Source organism: Pteropus vampyrus, unplaced genomic scaffold, assembly GCF_000151845.1.
Source record: "Pteropus vampyrus isolate Shadow unplaced genomic scaffold, Pvam_2.0 Scaffold135, whole genome shotgun sequence".
NCBI lineage: Eukaryota > Metazoa > Chordata > Mammalia > Chiroptera > Pteropodidae > Pteropus > Pteropus vampyrus.
In genome coordinates, this window is record NW_011888916.1 from 4,014,713 (window position 1) to 4,019,775 (window position 5,063).

Consider the following 5,063-nt stretch of genomic DNA (forward strand, 5'->3'; position numbering starts at 1 on the left):
TAGCCATCATAACAGACATATTACTCACGTTTGTGGTGATGCTGGTCTAGGCATGTACTGCCAATGGTATAAAAGTATATCACATAAAATTACATACAGTCTATGATACTTGATAATGATAATAAATGACTATGTTACTGGTTTATGTATTTACTACACTATACTTCTCAGTGTTAGAGTGTACTTTTTCTACTTATTAACAAAAAAGTATGCTGTAAAACAGATTGCCATGTTACACCGGCATTAGCCTCATACATCTCGTGTTTACCATGTCCCTTGACTGCACCATTTTCTCTTGTGCTTAATTTAATCTCATGTTGTTTTGCACAGTAACGTGCTGCACAGGCTTATAGCCTAGAAGCAATAGGCTATACCATCTAGCCTAAGTGTGTAGTTGGCTATACCATTTAGGTTTGTGTAAGTGCACTTTGTGATATTCGCACAAAGACGAAAAATTGCCTAATGACGAATTTTTTATAATATATCCCCATCGTTAAGTGACACATGACTACACATACATATACCTCTGTGGCTAGTGTCAAACAGTGTAATCTTCTGAGAAAGGTTATTGCTCAATCACACTCATTACAGATTCTTAAGAGCTGTAGAGATGTTCATCTGACTGAGATGATCTAGGGTTATTTCTATTGCATTACGATAACTTACTCTAACTTCTACCTCTAACATCCTCCAAATCAAAAGACTACGGTTAATTTGTAAAATGTAACTGCACAAATTTTAAAATAAACAAAGGACAATATAAACTTCCTAGGTAAAAATTGGTTTAATAGGACATACCCACAAACCAAATTTATTTTAGAAATAACACCTTAACAAGTGAACGAAGTCACATGTAAAGTCCATATGGATAATATAGTCAGAGACTGAAGTCATGCATTTAGTTTCACTTGTAAAATCTACATAAAACCTCCAGCAAAGTGCACAGGATTTAAAAAAATAGAAATAATGATGGTAAGGCAGCTGTCTATGCTTAGGTGGATTTATGCACAAAAATGATTCCACTAAATCATTTTTAAGCATATGCTATTTGTCAGGTACAATGCCAGTCATTTTACATCAATTATCTAAGATATCTTTTTTATTATAACAATCCTAGGTAGGTATCATTCCCATTTTATGAATAATAAAATTAAAGTTTAATATCTCCAGATAGTACCACAGTAAAGAATTCAAACCTGAGTATACATGGCTTTTTCCATAATTCTGCACAACCTACATAAAGTAACTAGTAAATTTAAGATCTATGACAAAAAAATCTCAATAACTTAGTCTCATATCTTAAAACAATTTGAATATTTAAAAGAAAATTACTCACATAGCTCATATTCCATTTTTTTCACCAATCAGATCCTCAAGACCTTTCAGAATACTACACCTCTATATTGACTTAAATTTTAGTTATTATAGTTCCCCTTTTTTGAGCACCACGCATTGTATGAAGTGCTCCACATGCATTAACTCTTTAAGTGATCACAACACTATGAAAACATCTTCCATTTTACAAGTGAGAAAACAAGTTCAGAATGGTTAAGTAACACAGAGGTAACAAATTCAGAGAAAGAAATCTGAGGTCTGTTCAACTCTAGAACCAACAATATTGCTATTAAGGCACATGGAGTATTCTTTCAAATTGCAAATTATTTTTCCTAGATCATTTCCAAAAAGCAAATATAATAGTGCCTAATATATGTCAAGGAATGTGCATATTTATTTTCCTATTTAATCCTAATAATACTTCTCTGAGGAATGAAAGACAATGTTTATTAATATGCTATTTCACAGGTGGGAAAAAATGAGGTTCGGAAAAGTTGTATAGTGCTTTTTCTACTATGCAATGTTGCTGTCAATCCCTTGGAAATAGAACTTTCTGAAAATCTATATATACATAAATTCTTCAATAATTTGTTTGCATATATCATTAATTTTACTGAAAACCAAACACAAACAAAAACTCCAGTGAAATATGTTTCACTGATAAAAGAAAGGCTCTCACAGGATACTTATTCTCAATTCTATTACATATGTTCAAAGGCATTAAAGGTTTTCTCTTGCCTTATTTCTGAACTATATCACAAACTCAGAAAGGTAAACTTCTTTAAACTTTTACTGCAACAGAAATGTAGTGGTACTTGCGAATTTTTGACTTAAAGTCTACTATTTCTGATATTACTATAGCCACATATTCTCTTTTGTTTACTATTTGCAAGGAATACTGTTCCTCCATTCCTTCATTTTAGTTTGTATGTCCTTAAGCATAAAGTGAGTCTCTTGTAGATAGCATATAGTTGGGTTTTGTTTTATAACCACTTCGGCCACTGTCTTTTGATTGAGTTTAATCCATTTACGTTTAAGGTAATTATTAATAGAAAAGGGCTTACTTTTGCCATTTTGTTTTCTGTTTTGTAGTTCTTTAGTTCCTGTTTTTCTATTGTTGACCCCCTTTATGTTTTGTTATTTTTTTTGTAGTAATTTTTTTCATTTTTCTTTTTATTTTGTGTACCGCTCTATATATAATGTATGTGTATGTGTGGTTACCATGTGGCTTGTTAAAATGTCCATGCTACTCAAAATGATCTACAGATCACCATATATATCATTTCATTGCTATTCTATCAAAATCTCAATGGCATTTTTTACAGAAATTTTTTAAAAATCATAAAATTCCATACAAAAATTTTAAAAACCATAAAAATATGGAGCCACAAAAGACCAAGTATAGCCCAAGTGATCTTATGAAAGAACAACAAAGCTGGAGGCATTACATTTCCGGATTTCAAACTAAATTACAAAGCCATGGTAATAAAACACTACAGTATCAGCATAAAGACAGACATATAGCAATGAAACAGAATAGAGAGCCCAGAAATAAGGCATATACACAGTCAACTGATCTTTAACAAGGGTGCTAAGAACACACAATGGGGAAAGGATAGTTTCTTCAACAAACGGTGTAGGAAAAACTGTATATCTAATGTAAAAAAATGAAATAGAATCTCCCTACCTTATCACACACAAAAATCAACTCAAAGTCAATTAACGATTTAAATGTAAGACCTGAGACTGTAAAACTCTCCCAAAAAAACACAGGGGAAAAGTTTCTTGATATTGGTCTTGGATAATTTCTTTGTTATAACATCAAAGCACAGGTAACAAAAGGAAAATTAGACAAGTGGAACCACACCAGTTTAAAAACCTTCTTCATAAAGAAGGAAACAACAATTAAAAATCAACCTAGGGTACAGGATAAAATATTTGCAAACCATATTTGCAAAGGGGTAAGGGATTAATATCCCTATTATTCGTTAATAATAACTCAAGATAAATCCTAGGGAACTGAATGAACAGCATGGCGCCCATAGTTAACAAAAAAGGGACACCAGGAGACTCTGGGAGGTGTTGAATGTATCTATTACCTTGATTGTGGTGCCAGTGTCACAGGTGTTTGCATATGCCCAAATTCATCAAACTGGACATATTAAATACATGCAGTTCTTTGTATACTAATTATACCTCAATAAGGTTTAGAAAATGCAGTGATGTGTGTGAATGTGTGGTTACTCAGTCAAAGATGGTCAGGTAAGAGGCTCCACAGAAAGCACACCCTCAAGTCCTTTACCTACAACAGTCGCAGACATGAAGTCTGGTGACCATGAAATCTCAGGTCCGTTAAAATCTTCAGGAAACTTTCATACACTTTCACCAACTTCTACCTTAGTTCATGAGATGATCTCTTTATTCATTTTTAGCGCTTGGATGTTAGAAATCTGCCTTAGGTTTTATTGTATTAATGTGAGTTCAATTTGCATTGTAATCCACTGACTGGTTCTCACTGAAGAGACACAAGCTCCACCATTTAAAAACTTATACAATAATACTGTAATAACTATGTATGGTGCAAGATGGTTACTAGACTTATGGAGGGGGCCACTTTGTAAATTATATAAGTGCCTAACCATTTTGCTGTAACGCCTGCAACTAATATAAAATAATATTGAATGTCAACCATAATTGAAAAAAAATTATGAACTGTAACAAGCTGTTTTCAAGTACTTACCTAGCTGAGAGGCAGAGTTGGGGTTAGATTCAAATGCAAGCTTTACCATTTACTGGCTGTGTTTATCACTGGCCAATCACACCAGTTCGATCCTTACTTACTTAACCTGTAAAGCTGGGATGACTTATACCTACCCTCACTCACAGAGTTGTTGTGAAGATCAAAGATGATGTATGTACATCGCCAGGTACTAATGGTGGTCCTTAATAAATATTATTTTAATTCCCTTGTTTTAAAGTTGACACTAAGGTGGAGATGGGAGGTTCGAAAACAACAACAAAAAAACCACCACGTCCCCTCGAAAAACCTGCAGACATTCATATACTATACAAATCAGAGCAGAATACATTATCTTCCATCAGGGTCATAAATGTAAATTGTCGCAGCTTGAATGTGACTAGGATTTCTTAGTAAAAAAAGAAAAAAAAAAGGCTGCACTTCATTGAGATAGTTTTGCTTAAATAGTCACATAAATACCTAATTCTTAATTAATCAAGAGAGCCACAGTTTCTAAATTAAGTCAGTTGGTTACATCTGAATGCTAGAAGATAGAGAATTATTCAGTCCTGCAGTCAAAAATGCACTGCTTTGTGAATGACAAAAGATAAGACTTTGGGAAAGAAAATATTTGAGGCTCATCTTGGGAACCAAGAAATTTGCATTTCATAGAAGGGATTTAAACTACAGTGGAATATAAGGTGCTGGAAACAATTGCAGGCAATTGCTTTCTTGGTCCATTGCCTAACCCTATACTTATCACCCTTTGCAGTAGCAGTTTATGAGCTGGCCCTAGTCACCTAAATGCTGTATATCTTAGTTGGTTTGCCAAATAACAGACAAAGAAAAAGGCAGGCCATCATATTAGGACGTTTTTTCTTAATTTAAGAGTATTCTTTTAAAAAAATAGATTTCACTACAGAAACACTAACTCAACTAAGGAACCATATATTTCTTCTCAAGGACCATGGTACAACTAAGATTTTCTCTT

The 5,063-nt window shown here is 33.4% G+C and overlaps 1 long non-coding RNA gene across 1 annotated transcript in view; it reads right to left on the reverse strand.

Moving 5' to 3' along the window:
• Window positions 1-4,931, reverse strand: part of LOC111744433 — a 5,288-nt gene extending 357 nt beyond the window's left edge. Inside the window, exon 1 of the long non-coding RNA XR_002782151.1 lies at window positions 3,023-4,931. This is a non-coding gene — a long non-coding RNA (uncharacterized LOC111744433). The remainder of the gene's footprint in view (window positions 1-3,022) is intronic.
• Between the last annotated feature and the right edge of the window lie 132 nt (window positions 4,932-5,063).